The following is a 19,896-nucleotide window of genomic DNA, read 5'->3' on the forward strand; positions in this document are numbered from 1 at the left end:
GCCCAGGAGGGCTAGAAGACCTTTGTTTGTTACCTTTGACTTGTTGGACATCATTGCTTTTGGACATTAGTTCTAACACCTTCTGGCACACCCAGTGAGCGACATGACTGGAAGACCAAGTCACCCTTCCCAACCACTAAGGCTTGAAGGTGGAATAGAGTGCAGTTGCAGGTCTTGCCATGAGAGGATGATTCCAGCATGGTGAGTCCCATCACAATCTTTTAAAAAAATTCCATAGAAAAAAATCTGAAATGGGTATTAACAGTATTGTAACTGTTTGGGTCATTACTGAAAAAGGTTGAGAACTCATTTTACAATTGGCAGCCTCAAACTTGTTCACTTTTGCCTTCTGTGCCCTGAAAACAATCCAGTTTTCTTCCCAGAATCCTTTATGCCCCATTTCCTAGAGTACTTTGTAGTGTTTCAATTAAAAAAACCTGGTGCAGAGAGCTCAGTTCATTGAGCCATATGTGATAAGTCTGCATATTCACTACACACACTATTTTATATATATAGATAATTTCACATTAAGTATAATTGATGCATCCTTATGAAGTTTTGACTTCTATATCTAGCTATAGTCAACTAAGCTAATAATATCTGGCTTCCAGCATTCAGAAAGCTTTCTGGTTGTGAAGGAAGGCTAGAAAAAAAATTCTGATCTACCCTGGGGTCATAATCAACACTGAACAGTTGCTTCAGAATACTGTAGTGTCATTTAAAGGGATTCTCAGGTTCACTCTCTTTAAATGTGTCATTCTCCCATTTTGCTACCTCTAATGGAAAGAACTCTAGTGATATTTAGAAAGACTTGCCACTTCATAAACATTGAATTGTGATCTCTCTCTCCCATGTGTGCCCAACTCTGGGTGTTCTGACCAAAAAAATTGGGTAGAGGGAGTAAAAGTTTAAACCAAACTGTTACTTGAGTGTCAAGCTTGGTTGTTCTTTTGGGCCTCAAAGCCACAGGACTCCACCAAACACACAGGTTGATTTCACCAAAGTGTCCATGGTGATTTTGCATCACCCCATCACTTAAAGCAGAGGCTCTCAACCTTTCTGGTCTACTGTACCCTTTCTGGAGTCCAATTTGTCTTGCATACCCCCAAGGTTCACCTGACTTAAGCTACTTGCTTACAAAAAAAAATCAGACAAAAATACAAAAAAAGTGTCCCAGCACTGAAATTGCTTTCTCATTTTTACCACAAACTATAAATGTACTTATTTCAGTGTATTGTATATGGAGCAGTATAAACAAGTCATTGTCTGTTTGAAAATTTGGTTTGTACTGACTGCTAGGGCTTTTTATGTAGCCTGTTGTAAAACTAGGCAAATATCTAGAAGAGTTGATGCAGACCCTGGAAGACCTCTGAGTACCCCCAGGGGTACATGTACCCCTTGTTGAGAACTACTGAATGAAATAAAAATTTTGTAGCCCTAATAGGTCCTGAGATCAGACCTTAAAAATCCTGTCTTATCCACAGGAAACTCGCTTGTATTACTCATGAGTAGTGAGGGCACATCCATCCCAGATTAGTATCAATAAAATAATCATGTATATGATGTATAGGAGATGGACCTGAGCCCCCTGGTTTGAATCCAGACCAAGCCTTTCCTCAAATTCTGGGGGTATTTGAATATGGGGCTTTAATTTTGGCCCATTTCTAATTACACATTTAGATACTGTACTATGGTGAAAGCACATTAGCATCTTGCAGTCTCCACAGGCTGAATTGTTGCTCTATAACTAAGATTGATATCTATACCCGGATATGGCCCCTCAGTGTGGAAGACTGACTGGCATTAGCTTTTTGTTCCTGGCCCTATTAATTCCCCTGCGTGCCAAGTTTTGTTTTGGGGCGGGGGGGGGTCACCTGCAGCGTGGTAACATGCTCTTACCTCCTCCCTAGACCACTCAACAGTATTAACCACCAGTCATCACTCTCCACTACAGTTCCGAGGCTTATCACTCCCTTGTGGCTTTTTCTGCACAAACGTGTCATTTATATACACACACACAGCTACCCTCCGTGATCTGCTTTGTAGAAAGCAGTCTGGAGGCAACAGACTACAACTACCAACTGGGACCACAAGGTGTAACTCAGCCCTTCCTCCCCACCAAACATACCCACCCCCATCACTGCACCTGATCTGTAGCCTGTCCCTAGCTGGTGAAGTCACCACCACATTTTTCTGACACCATCATGGTTTCTATGGCAACAGGCTGATGCAAGAGTCAAATCTGACATTTCTAGCTTGAGAGCGCCCAATGAGGCAGGGTGGATTCCAGGACTGGGAGGGAAGATGACTTATGGTGCAGAGAGCACTTTAATAATTCACAAGCTCAAGGAAGCAAAAAGAAGTGAAACTATTTGAAAGCAGTTTCCAGTCTATCCTTTTATTTGGTTCTATGGGGGATGGGGAGGGGAGAAGTGAACTCAGCAGAACAGAGTCCTGCAATATCCAGTAGACCAGCAAAGTGTGACATGCAGTCATGCTCACTGAGGCCTTCTGAATGGACTACTATTTTTACAAAGACGTGTACTGTTTAGTGGCTAGAGCAGGGCACTTGGAGACAGGAGACCTGGGTTCTATTTCTAGCTCTGCCACTGACTTGCCATGTGGCCAGGGATAAAACACAGCCTCCCCAGGCCTCTGTTTCCCCACCTTTAAATTGGAGATAATGCGATTGATTTGGCTCACATGGGTGCTATTAAGATTAAATATCTAAAGTTTTTGAACTGTTCAGAGTTAGAGATTGTACTACATTGGATTAATCATGTTATCTAGTTGATAGCCTGCTTATGGTATAAATCAGTGCTTCAGAGGAAGGCTAAAAACCTCCATTGGAGTATCTGGCTAACTATACAATATTGATCAAAATCAGGGAAGTCACTTCTGGCCTCTGACAACCAGCTTATGCTCTGTAGCATGAGATCGGAGGCGTCTTTACTTGCTACGGGCAGAAAAATCAGAACTGACTTTTTGGTTCTTTGGCCATTCTAAAAGTTTTGCTGAAACCTTTTTTCTTTTTAGGTTGACCCAAACAAATGAATTTCATGTTGAGTAAAAAGAAAGACCTGAAACGTTGTCTGAATTTAAGTTAACTCTTGAAACTTCAGTTTATTTTAAATTTGGGGGGGAGGGAGTGATGTGTGTTGAAAGTCTTAAAACAAATTTTTAATTTGAGGTTTTGACCAAAACAAAATTTGAAAAATTTTTACATGAATTCATGAAGTGTTTTGGCTGACTTGAATCTGCATTTTTTTTGGTGTGGGAAAGAGTTCCAGGTGAAAGATTTTGCCCAGTTCTAGCTGTTATCTTGGAGTGCAAGAAAGAATACTTCACATCAATATTTACTTCAGATATTCAAGCAGCTCTTTTTTAAAAAAAGATCCCTGCTGTTTGGATACCACCTATAGTTGCCATAAAACTAACCAGGCCATACATAGGTCAAGGTGGTCATGTGACACAGGGATGGCATAGTGCACAAATACCTTTAACTCACTGGTGATACCATAAAGAGTTGTCTTTCCCATTCAGCTCTTGACAGTCAGTTTAGAGGTACCCACGTCGCCTGTGCTCATGGTAGTGCCCACTCAGCAGCTGATGCAAGACTGACTTTGCTTTTACTTGCTCTGCTAAATCAGGGAATATACATGGTGTGTGCATGCACACCCCACAAACTGCTAACTCTAGAATTATACACAGGTCAACAAGGCTCTGGCTTGAAATGTGACACTTAATCTCACCTTTTTCAATTTCATAACATGCATCAGCAGCAATGGGTATTCAGCACACAAGCACCTTTTTAGAACAGTGTTCATCAGGAAAAGGGAATAAATGGAAGGCATCTGTACAGACTGAAAAGGGCAATGCTTCTTATACTTCCAGAGGGGTCTTCCCAGATCTGCAAAAGGCTGATGCAAGGTCCATATATGGAATAGTCAAGAATGGTTTCTTGTAGCAGCAGCATTTCAGATGTAAATCATTACTGCCTAGAAGCCTCAGACATGTTGGGGCCCTGCTGTCCCATTCACTATGTTCTAATGGATGATCCTTGCATCATTGATGCATTTGTCAATATGGATTCACACAGCAGGATAAGAAGTGGAATGGCCCTTTCTGTTCTACCAGATGTCAGTGTAGAACATGGCTCTTTAACAAGCCATGTTTTTCCACATGTGGAAGGAATAAAATGTCTAGATCTAGGGAATAATTTTTAAAAAAGCCAAGAGGGGAGGGGGATGTGGACTCATTCCCAGGTCTGTCTCCCTTTTCAGACCCCATGGCTGGTGATATCATGCTCACATCTAAAAGGGTGATTTGGGAAATAATCCCTCATACTTGACCAGAAGTCTCTCCACCCCACTCCTAATCCAGTTAAGACATCTGAAGGTTTAAAGTTTTAGCTCTGAGGAAAGGGATACATTACAGGAGAAGCCTCAGGTGAAGTGTGGCGGTGACATGCACGCTTTTGACTTGTCCTTAGGATGCTAAAATGCCGATCTCTGAAATCACTGTCCTGAGGATGGCCCTGCCTCACAGGGATTTCAGGTGCCACCAATTCCACATGGATGGTCCAGAATCCTCCTCAGAGCACCGTGGTATTGGAGGGGATTCTCCAATGGATCGCTACTAGCAGTGGAACTGACAGGTCATCAGACTCAAGGGTAGTAGTGGGGAAGATGGCAGTTGCTAGATGCCTCTTACACATCAGGGGTTATCGGAAGCATCTTTCACGTTTCCATGCCTGAAAACTCCACATGCTGAGAACACAAAGGCATGAAGGAAATAGTATCAGCATACAGAAAACACAAATTCCTCATTGGCAGAATAACTCCAAGCAGGAGAAATGGGAGTCTCAAGGCAGGTCTATGCTACCACTTTCATTGAACTAATGTACGTTGCTCAGGGGGAGGGGGGGGGTGAAAGACCCCCTCTCTCCCCCCAAGCAACACCAGTTTAGCACTGTCCACACCAGTGCCGCTGACATGCTTCCGCTTCTCGCTGAGGTGGAGTAATTATGCAGACGGGAGAGCGTGCTCTCTCATCGGCATAGCGCCTCTTCACAGATGCGCCATATTGACGCAGCTGCACCAATGCAGCTCGGTAGTGTAAACTTGCCCTCAGACTTCAGTTAGTACTTCCCTTGCTACCTCTTCTGTGGCTTCAGATAACGACTCACAGGGCTGACACTGTTTTTCTCAGCTAGCTCCAAATACTTCCCAGGGATCAACAAAAAGGTGGAGATGTAGCAGCTGCACCACAATGCCATCCAGAACTGCCTGGTGAAAGCCATCGCACTGTGTCTGGGGGAGGTTGCCATGAACTGCGCTATCGACAGCCAGTTGCGACCTGACGTGGTAGTCACCAATGAGGCTCAGGAAAAGATCATCCTTGTCGACATCATGGTCTCCTTTGAGAACAGGACCCCAGCCTTCCACGAAGCCTGAGGTCATAAAATAGAAAAATACACCCCCCAGCAGACACCTTGAGAGCAAAGGGCTACCAGGTGCAGATGGACGCCTTGATCGTCGGAGCCCTGGGCACCTGGGACCCCTGCAACGAGCGTGTGCTGCAGACCTGTGGGATCAGTCGACGCTATGCAGGGCTCATGTGGCGCCTCATGGTCTCGGACACCATCCGATGGTCCAGGGACATCTACATTGATTACATCACCGGCCACCGACAGTACCAGGAGGTGTGAGCCGGAACATCATGCATCTAACTATGAGAAAGGGAACGAGAGACTTCTTCCATTGGACCATATGAACTGGAACCATAAACTCCGAGTATTAAATCTCACCAAATGAGGGTAAATCCATCCTCATCATTGTACCCACTCATTATACTCCACACCTGAACATAGCCATTATACGAACATACCCTCATCTCAATGTCTGTACTTTTACCCCCAATTGGGGATATTGCAGATTATGTATTCCTTACGCCAGCTGCTCCTAAACCAAACTTCATACCCCTTGATAATCTATACGTTATTCCCTGATAACCAGAAACTTCTACGCTTAAACTCTGTACTGTTTTCTTTTTATTTTAACATCTTAATAAAATTCTTATCTTTGTTTGCTTTGTGCTGTAGATAGGGTGGTAACTTGATTTACTCAGGACATTTTAGCTCAGCTACTTCATTCATATCTCTGGATAAGATCAACCTTTAATCCATCCCAATAGATTCATTGGCAACAGCTGGGACAGGAGTCAAAGGGGCTCATCAAATCTGACATAGGGTGTGATGTGCAACAGGGTAGTGCCCAGGTTCTATCCAGCACACTAGAACAAGGGTATGTTCAGAATCTGCACAGTAGTGAATCAGCACAGCTGCATGTACGTTGGTGTTACAACTCTCCTGTGCTCAACAGTATGTCATACCTGAGCAAGTGTGTCCTAAGCCCTATATTGTCATCACTTCCAGAGTCTCCACTTCAAGTGTTAAGGGCCTATGCTTTGGCAACGTCCTGTTCTCTCTATCTTAAAGTCCTGAGTGACTATGGATCTATTACTACAGAGTCAGATTTGTCCACCATATTAGGTGCAGCCCTTGAGTTCCTGGCAAGCTTCAAATGCAACCCACAGCAGGGCAAAGTTTGGGTGTTCCTTTATTATTAAGCATTTCCCATAGTAATTTCTGCTCCAGGGCACAAATATCCTGGACTTAGTCTTTAGTCACATGGCAAATCCCCAGGCTTTGCCAAGCAAACATTATCTGGCTCCTCAGGAATCTGCAACACAAGTTCCTGCACTTTTACTTTGGTCACTGGGGAGGACAGTCAGAGTCTTTTAGTTCACTGGTGTACACTGTGTATTACCCTTCAGCTGCATGGCATGTAATTAAAGGGTGAGTGAAGGATATTCAAGCTCTTGCTAAGCCCTGGAACTCTGAAATAAACTGGTTTCATAACATGCCATGCTTTCTGGAATGTCTCGCTTTTTAGTGATTGACTTGTCTAACGCCTTTCACCCTTAAGGACCCCCAGAGCTCTTCAACCTTTATATACAGTATGGGAACGTCCAGCTCTACAGTGGAATATGGCAACTTTTAATGCTGTTTGAGAATGCTACCTGACTTACATGCCCCTCCCCCATTACTGTAATCTTCAATCCATTTATCCTCAAAACCCCTCTGAGGTAGGCTAATAGATTTCCAAGACCAGAGGGGACCATTATCACCTAGTCCAGGGGTTCTCAAACTGGGGGTTGCAAGATGGTTACATGTGGGATGTGGGATATGAGCGGACAGCCCTGACCCTGGCCATGCATGGGGCCCCAAGCCCCCATTAAGTTACCCTCCCCCATTTTTAGTTTATTTGGGGGCGGGAGAGATTGCAGTCAGAGGCAGACTGTGTGAAAGGGACTGCCAATACAAAATTTGAGAACCACCGATCTACTCTGACCTCCTCTATAAACATAGCCATAGAACTTTCCCAAAACAATGCCTAGAGCAGAGCTTTCAGAATAACCTCCAATTCAGATTTAAAAGCTGTCAGTGATGGAGAATCCCCCACAGCCCATGGTAAATTGTTCCAGTGTCTACATCACTCAGTTATAATATTTCACCTTATTTCTAGTCTGAATTGGTCTAGTTTAAACTTAGTCATTGGATCATGTTATACCTTCCTCTGTTAAATTTAAGAGCTCTTTATTAAGTATGTGTTCCCCTGTGGATACTTGGAGCTCCTTGAGCCTAAGAGGGAAGGTTAGGAGGTGACTTGATGAGTCTATCTATTTTGCTCATCATGAAAAGGCATGTTTTCCTATCCACTAATCATTCTTATGGTTCTTCTCTGAACCCTCTCCAATCTATCAGCATCCTTCTTGAATTGTGGACAACAGAACTGAACATGCTATTCCAGCAGCAGTTGCACCAGTGCCAAATACAAAGGTAAAAACCTCAATTTATGCATCCAAGGATCACATCAGCCCTTTTGACCAGTGTCTCACTGGGTGTTCATCTTCAACTGATTCTCTACCAGGACTCCCAAATCTTTTTCTAGAGTCACTGCTTCCCAGGATGAGGAACCGAGGCACAGAGTATATAAGTGACTGTCCTATGGTGACACAGGAAGTCTGGGGCAGAGCTGAATGTGACCCCAAATGAATAGTATATCCAGCTGAATCTGCAGATGGATTTTGAGAAGCATGAAGTTTAGAGTCAAAAAACATACCTGCTCCCTATACTCTTCCAACAAAGCACAAGGGGATCTTTTAGTGACAGTCAAGGCTTAGGATTATTATTTCATATACAAGATGGCACCCCTAGCAACACTATGTCCCTTAGTGCTACAGTGGTTCCTTGACAGAGCTGTCAGTCAGAGGCAAATGTACCAGCTGCTGAGTCACCAACATAATTTCTCAAGATCTGAGGGTTTTCTTTGTAGGCCTCTTACTCAGCTGCTGAGCTAGCCTCATACTGCTGTCTCTGAGGGCTGACAGGATTACAGCCTGAAATGGCATAGCTGCAAGCCCTGTGCCCGTAGCAGGCACTAGGCCTGACTGCTGTCCCTGTCTGACTTTCCCCTTGCAGCTGTGCATGTCACAGTTCGAGATACCTTGCATGTGGTTTATATTTAAAACAGGAAGAGGGATTTCTTTATGGTAAGGAACAGAAGGAGGCTGCATTCTAATCTCCCTCTTGGATGCATAACCCCTCAGTCAGGCTGCTGCTAGCAAGTCCAAAGGGACACACCTGTGTGCACAGCTGCATGCATTCACACTGTTGCTGAACCCACAGCAGAACATAGAACTGTTGCTCAATTTAGGATCAAACTCACTCGGACATACAAGAGTGAAATCTATAGTCCAGATTAAAATGCTAGGGCCAACACCAATGAAGCCCATAATGATGATCCCAGTCTCCTTTCTGAGCTTGGCCCAGTAAATTCAGGAGCCAAAGTTCATCCTCCTACCTATACAATTGGCTTTTTTTGTAGAAGAAACTGTTTCCCAGACCATCTAAGGCTGCTAGTGGACATACAATTCACCACAGACATTCTTTTCTTGATCTCTCTCCAGCCCTTGCTGTGAAGCTGGCCCTTTCTCCTTCTCTTGGCAGATGTCACCAAGCTTCTACCCCACAGCCACATTGAAGGAAAAAAAAAAAGGGGAGCAGACACTGTTTTGGCACAATGAGCAGAGGGTTGGGACGCAGAAGGCCTTGAGAAAGTCCCTTTGCCTTTCTTCCTTGGTTTACCCTTTTGAAATGGGAATAACCCTGACTCATCCCTATCTTATGGATAAATTAGTCAATGTCAAGCACTGTAAAAATGTGCTAAGTAGGCAGTCCCACGTTATGGATATTTTCCAAAGGGGAAAGTTAATGATTCATGTGACTGGAACACCCAGGTGTCATGGCTGTTCACATGGAGAATGGGAAAGAGATATGTATCTTCATTATGAAACGTTACAGAGTTTGGTCTAGTGATTTGAAACAGATCTGGGAGTCAAGACTATAGCGTTCTTATACTGACCCTCATTGTGTGTGTCCTCCAGTAATGGGAAGTGATTTCCTGTGTCTCATTCTCCCAATCTAGAAAATGGGGATAACCCTAACTGGCTGGACAGAGGGGCTAAGACAATTAGTTTGTCTTTATAAAGTTCTTTTGAGATCTCAAAGTAGAAAGCACTGAAGACAAATGACTTCACATATTCAGTTATATTTGTAAGACAAAGCCTTAAAGTTCCAGCTTGATTTTTAATTTTTACAGATAACTTCCTATAGTGCTAAAAGAGAAATCTGACCTGGGGAACCCTAGTTAGTTTGGCATCTAGGAACCAAGAAAAAAGCTTAACTTACAAAAGAAGTTACAAGATTCAATTCATCAGCTTGTATCTCTGGTCCCCTCCTAGGGCTATTTTTAAATCTGCTCTAGAGACACAAGCCTCCAAGTGCATCCGATGAAGTGAGCTGTAGCTCACGAAAGCTTATGCTCAAATAAATTGGTTAGTCTCTAAGGTGCCACAAGTACTCCTTTTCTTTCCAAAGATTTGTTTTTATGCTACTATATTTGAAATGTGAAAATATCTGCTTTCTATAAATAGTATCCCTAAAGTGCCAAGACCTTGCCTGTTGGTTTTAGGCCCCCCCTCCCAAAAGAACCCCCCACACACAACCATGAACAAATATTATTTATATTGTTTGGGGTTATCTTTCCAGTGAAAGGGAAAGAATTAAAACTACAACAGCAAAGGAAAGACACAGGCACAGAAGATGTGCAATACCATATCAAAATCTCAGTCTCACTGGTCTGGTATCATTCCTGCTATTCCAGTTCAGACTAGTGGTCCATCCAGGCATTCCATAATTTAACAATCATTGGTCTGCACAGTGTGGTCTCCTGCCTCGAACAGTGGGGAAAATTGGATTGCAGTAGCACTTCAGAGGCTCCATTCAGAGATTGGGACCCTACTTCGTTAGCTGCTGTACAAACACATTGGGGCAGATTCTCTTCCGAAGAGCTTGCAATCTAATGCTTCAGAAAAAAAAAAATAAAGCTCCTGAAATGCTCTTGATTCGTTGTTACACTCTTCATAGGGGCTGGGTGTGGCAATGGAGAGTCCTTCCTGATCTTATGATGCTCAGAAAGTGAGGTGGTGTAAGGGCTGACTGCCTTAAACTCTTATTCACTTCAATGGGAGCTCCAGGTGGTCAAAGGGCACAAAATGCATTTGGCCCAAAGTGAACAAAATGTGCACTAGGGCCTCATCCAATGCTCAGTGAAATCAATAGAAAGATTTTGCTTTGGCTGGGACCCAAACCTCAGAGCTATGGGTTGTGTGTGTGGTTTTTTTTTTTTTTTGGTCTGAGCTGATGAAGATGCTTTAGTGGAGTTCCATCTCCCATGTAGCCAAGCCACATGCCCCCAGAACATCTTCAGTGGCATGCCTGTGGAAAGGCACTTCTGCCCAGAAGGCTCCTGTCCCCTACAGCCAACATGCCATGCCATGGGCTGCTGAATGGAATGAAGTTTCCTTGGAGACTAAATGAAAGAAATTCTCTTTCCTCCCTACCACAGGATCTCAACCCTCCCAGAGTAGAGATCTGCATGGAAGTTGCTGTGAGGAAAGAGGAGTCCTGCCCCAGATTAGCACTGAGATAATAAAAAACAGGGACATTGTTTGGAAGTGACTGCATTATACTCCTTTTGATTAAAATCTTATTGATCCCTAGGCTCTACAGAGAAGGGAGGGTGTCAGGAGTCAGTGCTTAGCGCGCGTGTGTGCACGCGCGCATCTGCACAGCGTTTTAATGCGTGCTTTGAGCCTGTTCTGGTCAGTTAAGTCACCTCCATAGCAAGTATAAGGATTTTAATTTCTTTAGACTCCAGGGCTTTTCTGACAAGCTTCCTCTTTCTGGGGAAATCACCCTTTCTAAAGCATAGTGGTAATTTTGTGTTACCTTTCTTTACACAAGGATCTTGAACTTCATTATATTGCAGTCTCTTAGTAGTTCCGCTAGAAACAGTGTTGCTACTTGAACCACTGCTTGAGTGTGAACTAAGGCAAGAAAGGCTTCTCCCCTGGCGTGCTCTAATGGCACATTAACACTGCCATGAGACACCCCCATGACTGGCCCATGCCAGCTGATCTGGGGGCTTTTTAATTGCCATGTAGACAGTTGGGCTCAGGCTACAGCCTGAGCTCTGGGACCCTTCCAGCTCACAGGATCCTAGAGCCTGGGCTCCAGCCCAAACATCTACACAACAATTCAACAGCCCCACAAGCCAGCACAGGGCAGCAGCGGGTATAATTACAGCTTAGACATGCCCTAACATCTCATCATACAGTAGCACTGGTGGTAGCTCTAGTGTAGAGGAAGCATTGGCAGCTGCTACCCTTTTTACTACCATATCCTTGAGGCCTGCTCTGTGCAGTTACAAATGACCCAGTGATTTAATAGGTGGGGACTAGTGGGAGCCATGTCTACCTTCTCACTCCCTATTGTTGAGATGGGGAGAAATTTTTCCGGGGGGGGGGGGGGGGGGAGAATGCATGTGCACACACAGTCCTAGGGACTAGAAGAATAACAACCAACCCCCCCCCCCCCACACACACACACGTCAAGCCATCTTAACTTGATTGGAAACCCCACCTAACCCGCCATTAAATACAGTTTCACACTCCCAGCTTGCCCTTCTGAAATAGAGCTAATGTTTAAGAGCTTCTACACTAGGGCAATGGGGGCCACATGAGCACCTAGAAAGATCTTTAAATCGAGCTGCATTCTTTCCACCTCTGACTTCATCCTTCCTTCAACCTCCTCCAGCGTAACAGATAATCCCATGATTTTTCCTGCTTTCAGGCACTCTCAACTCCCCTCTTTTCCTCACATGTGCTATTGTGATATACTGCTGCTGCTTCCTTTATAACAGCTTTGAAATCCATCCTTATCTGTCCCTGCCTCTCTTGCTCGGTGCTATAGGTTCCTTTTCCACAGGCTCCTAAACAGCCACATAGCTCTTCTACTACAGAGTATCCAAAATACCAATGCCAAAATTAACTTCTAGCTGTGTCTAGATCACACAGACCCCAGCCTCATACACGTCCCCTACTGCATTTATTTCAAATTTCTGCTCTGCACAGCTAAGGCTCTGCCCCTGCCTACATCTCATCTGTGGTCACCTGCCACTTCCTTATTTGGACCCTGCACCTCCCTCTTTCTACCAATTCTAGTGTTTCACGTTAACACTGGCTGAAGACAATCTCTGCACCAAAGAGCTGACCACCTAGACGTTGACAGGATACCGATTGTGCCAGCCAAGCAATGCTCACACAGACTAAGGTGTTTCCTTCTCCTTCCATCTGGCCATCCTGTCTGTTATGTTCTTCAGCACCCTGTCTCATGATCAGTTCAGATTGTGTGGCAGTTACCAGGTTTTGCTTCCTATGTAAAGCACCATGCATACCTTCATTGTGCTCATGCAGATGTCAAATCATCAGTACCCACTATTTAGGGTTCTTTAGGTGAAATAGTCCTAATCAACTATGTCAGCTCATGGTCAAATCCAGTTTATTCTCCCACAGCTTGGTGAACTGAGAAGCAAATGTGAGTGGACTTATAACTTGTTTGTTGTAAAAGCAGACAGTGACTAAGATGCACAGGGAGCAAAAACAACAAAAAAAGCACAATTGATACAAGAGGAGCTTCAGAGTAGCAGCCGTGTTAGTCTGTATTCGCAAAAAGAAAAGGAGTACTTGTGGCACCTTAGAGACTAACCAATTTGAGCATAAGCTTTTGTGAGCTACAGCTCACTTCATCGGGTGCAGAGGAGTTGTATCTCTCTAGACACAAGGAGCTCCACTCCCTAACCCAGAGAAGAAAAAATAAAAGTCAAATCACTGCCAGCCACAGTTGCCTTTGTCCACTTCAGGTCTACCCTGTGGCAGCTCTTTAGAGTAGAAGTGTTATAGGATGGAATATGCAAGTGGCAGCATGAGTCCAGAAAGGCCACATAGCCACTCACCTCTTGCCCTACCACTACTCATGCTTGGCAGAGACTGGAGAGGGTAACCTCTCCTACATGCCTTTGCAAAGTTTTGCATTGGGAAATTTGGAAGTGGCTTTAGGAGTAGAAGTTACTGATTTGCACAGAGACAGAGAATTGAGAGGCAAAATAAACTGTACACTTGGATTTTCAGATTCTGCAGATGGGGAGTCTCAAAGTAATGCTACAGTTCACAGCCCTTTCTCTCACTGATGTTTCCTTGAGACAAACACACAGCCCATCATTACTGTAACAAGCAGCACACTAACTAGAAGCAAAGGAAACCCCCTACAATTACAGGCAGATTACCTGCTTCCTCACCCACAAAGGGATGTCCTTCTCCGATACATGTAGCACTATCACATATCAAAATGCAAAGACCCCCGCAAACACACACACGTGCATACAGGTTAAACAGCTGGAAGCGTTTTTCTGATACTCTTGTATAACGATTACCATACAACCCCCCCAAACAATACATTACCACACACATCCCTACACACACAGCACCAATATTTGTCCGCTCACGTGAATTTCATGCCAATACTTTGAGTGGAAAAAAGATGCACAAACTGCTTATTCCTAAGAAACAAAGATGAAGTGAGAAATCTCAAGGCATTTACCATTACAGCGGTTCCCCGAACTATTCGTTACCGGTGAGCAGGAAGTGGCTCTTAACACAAAACCACACCAGAAAGGATTTGCATTGCTTTACAACTTTCCATCTCCAAAGTCAATGCAAATACTGGGAACGTGGGAGGGGGAATCAGCAAATCCCTCAGTCCGCCAGCACACCACAAGCCAGCCGGAGGTGCAAAGAAACACAGGCGGCGCAGCAGAGAGACATCCGTGCAGCGTCTTCCCAAGACACGAGCGGTTTCTGTGTAGCATCGTGGTACCTTTGTTTGTTCTGACTCCGGGAAACCCCTAAAAATAGTTTCTGCAACAGGGGCCCGCCAGACCAGCTCAAACTAGCGAGCAGCAAAGAAACGTTTCCACAGAGAGAGACCGAGAAATGCTGGGCTAGAAATTGGGGGGAAGAGAGAGAAGTAATCGCACTGAAACCGAACACAAACTTACAGCCTTAGAGCATGTTCTCCCTGGAGTTGGAGGGGGGGTTGCGTGGTCTATCGAACGACACCCCCACGTGAAAAATAATTTCCACAGCCAGAGACAAATTCACATCTTGCTGGTCAGTTGCAGAGACAGAAACTGACTAGACGGAGCGCTCTCCGCTGGGGGCCCTTTGTGTAATCTACACTTACCATAATACAAGAGCCAAACCTAGCACCTCCTCTACATTACCATATTACACCAATCCCACGTCGCACCGAAAAGCAAAACCGCTGTGCAGTTGCCACCCACACGCTGTGGTGATTAGCTTAAGCGACATCAGCAGGAACCGAGCGCCTAGAAATCAAGTCTGCAGGAGCACGTTTACCGTAATTAATAGAGCACACCGTGCATACTTTTTCAATTGACTGAGTGTAGCACCACACTAACCGTAATGCATAAATAGTGCATCCACATTATTATACTGCTTAGTTTTAGAGAGACGGCGTGAGATTAGCCCATGCCGATTTAGCTTTTACTATAAGAGCAGGAATAATGTACCCTCAGCTATGCATTATTTATGTGGCCGTAAATCCATTGGGGGACTTTGGGGATACAGTATATTAAAAAAGTAAGAGTTATGCTCAAGTCACTAAACCCCCCCAGACTAAATTGTAGCCTTTAGTGAATTAAAGTGAATTAAATCTCTCTCTCACACACACACACACACCCCTCCCAAATGTGAATACAGAGTACAGCACTTGAACAAAGATCCAACTGCCCCAGTATGTCTCTCGTTCTCCTCACAGTCCAGTTCTGGATTTCAGGCCTCTTCTTTCTCCATCTTGTATCATCTTCTCCATCCCTGTCAGTATGTCTTCATTCTTCCTCTTGCTTTAGAACCTGTCCCTGTCCCATTTTGTAACCACACTGAGCACTTTCAAAACAAATAACAGCAGAACCTATTATGGCACAAAGCCAAGCTCAAAACACTCTGCAGACTACCAAAGAAACTCAAGCCCTGCATCAGACAAAAGCTTGTGTAAATGGACAAATCTTGCAATGTCCTTCAAAGGGTGTGTTTAAAACCCTTTCAATATGTATCAAACATACATTTTGAAATATCTTTAAAGCCAATGTGCCTTTGTCTTGACTTTGTAGCACTCCGGGTATAGATCTGTTGCCTGTCTGAATACAGCTCTTCTAATGTACCACAAACCTGAAAAGCAAAAACCCTAGTTATTCCAGTCTTGTTCTCCCTCCTGCCACCCTCCACAAGAACCTCATTCCTGATCTGCAAAGCCCCCTGTTATTCCAATCTTGGGTCCCCCTTCCTATAACTCTGTTGATGCACCTTATTTCTGACCTGTAGCAATCCTTGCTATTCCAGTCCTGAGCAAAGACTGAAAAGTCTGGCTGCTTGTATTGATTTATTTATTTTTTGTTAATTATGATGGATGTTAATTCAGTTGAGATCAACAGACTGACTATATTTGCAATCCAAACAAGACTCAAGCCAAGGGCTCCAGACTAGTAACTAACCCACTGTTCTCCCATTCCCCTCCCCCCATTCATTAATGTCCAAATTATTTGTATGGAATGTCACACATCATAGATTATTTAGGATTCTAGCAAAAACACAAGGAACAAGAACAAAGAAGTGCATCAAAGGCCCAATTCCTGGGGGTGGCGGACAAACAACATGGTATCAATGTGAAAATAAATCATTTGTGGAGAATAACATAACTTGCGTCTTTGCTCATCCTTTGGTCCCATTTACAAAATCCACCGATGAGATTAAATTTTATTTGTGCATTTCTCTAAAAAGATTGTCAGCTCCAAACCATAGACTAAAAGCAATTGCCTTTCAGATGGTCTCAAGAGCCCCTTGTAATAAAAGAGAAGAGGGAAGGAAGCTCCTCTTTGGGACTGTGGTTATCCTTTTCACATTTTGAACCCTGTTATACAATTCCCTTCTTAAAAAAAAATATCAGAAAAAATCCCACAAAATTGTTTCAGTGGAATTCATGCAGGGGAAAAGGGCTGGACTGACCACCCTAGAGACTGCAGCCCACAGAACACACGGAGCATGGGCAGCAGCTGGGTACACTTCCCCATGCTAACCACTACCAATGATCCTCAGTCCTGTCCTGGTGGAAGACTCCCACGATCATATCCAGCAATACGGATATCTGGGGAGCTAGTCAGATGCTTTTTAATTCCATTGCAATACATTAGAGTAGGGGAGATTTGGGGGGGAGGGAGGGGGATGGACATAATGAGGAAATGATAAAAAGCGTTCTAACATTAGGGGCAGTTAGTATGTCATCTCTAGGGATCAGTCAAAAGCTCCATTTCTATATGCCAAAGGAGCTGGTAGCTTTTGTGATTTGCACACTTACTAGAAATTGGATTTAAACTCTCCCAACCCTTTCATTTCACATAAGTCAAAGCTAGTTAGAACATGGAATTTCCATTCTATGGAAACTGACATTTTGAATCTTTTTTTAATTCTAAATTGAAGCAAAAATCTGAAATTTCCCCTGGAACAAATGCCAGAAAAAAGTCAAGTCAGAACCATCAAGATATTTCATTTTGATCAAGTCAAAACATCAGAATATAATACTATATATATATATATATATATATATATATATATATATATATATATATATATATATATATATATATATATATAATAGTGTGTATATATTCAAAGCAATATTCAAAACAAAATAAAACATTTTCACCTTATTGAAATGAAATGTTTTGACATTATCTAGACAAAATTAATTTATATTTTTATCACAAATTTAGCTTAAATCCACACATTCCAGGAAAGCATTTTGATTGAAAATCAATGGGCCCTAGGCTCTGAAGTGCCTAAATCTCTTTTAAAAATGGGAATTAGGTACTTTAGAAAATATTGTTCCTGTACTGGATTTGAATCCATAACCTAGAGGCCAGGTCTAAACCGAAAGTTAGGTCAACACAGCTACATCGCTCAGGGTGAGAAAAATCCACAACCTGAGTGACGTAGTTAAGCCAACCCTCACTGTAGACAGCGCTAGGACAAAGGAAGAATTCTTCCATTGACCTAGCTACCATCTGCTTGGGGAGTGGATTAACTACAGCACTGGGAGAACCCCTCCTGTTGCTGTAGTGAGTGTCTACACTGAAGTGGTAAAGCAGGGCAGCTGCAGTGCTCTAGCTGTACCGCAGCAACATGTCTTGTGAAGACATAGCCAGTCAAAAGTCTCCAGCTCCTCTTCCTAACGCCTTGAACCATCCAATCCTCCCATCTACCTACTCCAGTATGAAACCAGGCTCAGGCACTTAAAAGGGCAAGCACAGTTTGCATCAATATGGTTCAGTCTTTCAACTGTGCCACAACCATGTTTCAAAACCAAGTCCGAGTCATGCTGGTGGTTAGTCTCAAAAGCATCATCTATACTGGAGAAAAACCGTGTATAATTTAAATGTAAGTATTGACCAAGGAATGGCTGATACATTACAAATATCACCACTAGCAAGTTCATTTCATTTGCGTTTAACCCTGTGTCCACATATAGCAGCATAGCACATTGACTTCTGGAAGCCTATCCCATGATTTCTGTCCCAACGCAACTGTTCTATACAGTAGCTTGTGGAAGTGACCAAGTCAGCATGGATTCACCAAGGGTAGGTCATGCCTGACTAATCTAATCGCCTTCTATGATGAGATTACTGATTCTGTGGATGAAGGGAAAGCAGTGGATGTATTGTTTCTTGACTTTAGCAAAGCTTTTGGCACGGTCTCCCACAGTATTCTTGTCAGCAAGTTAAAGAAGTATGGGCTGGATGAATGTACTATAAGGTGGGTAGAAAGTTGGCTAGATTGTCAGGCTCAACGGGTAGTGATCAATGGCTCCATTTCTAGTTGGCAGCCGGTGTCAAGTGGAGTGCCCCAGGGGTCGGTCCTGGGGCCGGTTTTGTTCAATATCTTCATAAATGATCTGGAGGATGGTGTGGATTGCACTCTCAGCAAATTTGCGGATGATACTAAACTGGGAGGAGTGGTAGATACGCTGGAGGGCAGAGATAGGATACAGAGGGACCTAGACAAATTGGAGGATTGGGCCAAAAGAAACCTGATGAGGTTCAATAAGGATAAGTGCAGGGTCCTGCACTTAGGACGGAAGAACCCAATGCACAGCTACAGACTAGGGTCCGAATGGCTAGGTAGCAGTTCTGCGGAAAAGGACCTAGGGGTTACAGTGGACGAGAAGCTGGATATGAGTCAGCAGTGTGCCCTTGTAGCCAAGAAGGCCAATGGCATTTTGGGATGTATAAGTAGGGGCATAGCGAGCAGATCGAGGGACGTGATCGTTCCCCTCTATTCGACATTGGTGAGGCCTCATCTGGAGTACTGTGTCCAGTTTTGGGCCCCACACTACAAGAAGGATGTGGATAAATTGGAGAGAGTCCAGCGAAGGGCAACAAAAATGATTAGGGGTCTGGAACACATGACTTATGAGGCGAGGCTGAGGGAACTGGGATTGTTTAGTCTGCGGAAGAGAAGAATGAGGGGGGATTTGATAGCTGCTTTCAACTACCTGAGAGGTGGTTCCAGAGAGGATGGTTCTAGACTATTCTCAGTGGTAGAAGAGGACAGGACAAGGAGTAATGGTCTCAAGTTGCAGTGGGGGAGGTTTAGGTTGGATATTAGGAAAAACTTTTTCACTAGGAGGGTGGTGAAACACTGGAATGCGTTACCTAGGGAGGTGTTAGAATCTCCTTCCTTAGAAGTTTTTAAGGTCAGGCTTGACAAAGCCTTGGCTGGGATGATTTGATTGGGGATTGGTCCTGCTTCGAGCAGGGGGTTGGACTAGATGACCTCCTGAGGTCCCTTCCAACCCTGCTATTCTATGATTCTATGATTCTATGAAATAATTATGAGAAGACTAATGATGATAATGTGTAAACTAGTTTGCCAGTACTTCCCATCTGCATAGCAGTGTAATATTATAAGGATTGTAGTGTTTAAATTTGTTCACAGCAAGATTAATTAGTATATGCAGTATAAAGTCACCTTTACAACATTTGTATCAAATTTGTGTGATTAGGGGCTAACTGTGTGATTTATTATTACTCTCCACTGTAAAGGAGACCACACACTATTCTGAGTTATCGGCTCACTGTTCCTCTGGGAACAGAATCAGATGCATTAAATCAGGCAAGGGAGAGGAAGGAGTAAAACATAACCTCCAAACTATGAGCCTGAGTCAAATAGAGGGTGGAGGTGCTGGAAACAGTGATGTAGAAGAAGGAAAAGGGAGAGCACTTGGGAGAGAAGATATGG

General features: G+C 43.8%; 1 protein-coding gene across 9 annotated transcripts in view; it reads right to left on the reverse strand.

The window, feature by feature from the left end:
* The window catches only part of TP53I11 (tumor protein p53 inducible protein 11), a 49,443-nt gene extending 34,515 nt beyond the window's left edge, over positions 1 to 14,928 (reverse strand). For 3 of the 9 annotated variants that reach the window (XM_074955326.1, XM_074955320.1, XM_074955319.1), the window contains exon 1: positions 14,583 to 14,799. The gene's annotated coding sequence lies outside the window, so the exon portion shown is untranslated. The other 6 variants (XM_074955325.1, XM_074955321.1, XM_074955327.1 and 3 more) reach the window with 5 other exon arrangements.
* Positions 14,929 to 19,896: the final 4,968 nt, after the last annotated feature.

The sequence above is a fragment of the Natator depressus genome, chromosome 6, assembly GCF_965152275.1.
Source record: "Natator depressus isolate rNatDep1 chromosome 6, rNatDep2.hap1, whole genome shotgun sequence".
NCBI classification, from domain to species: domain Eukaryota; kingdom Metazoa; phylum Chordata; order Testudines; family Cheloniidae; genus Natator; species Natator depressus.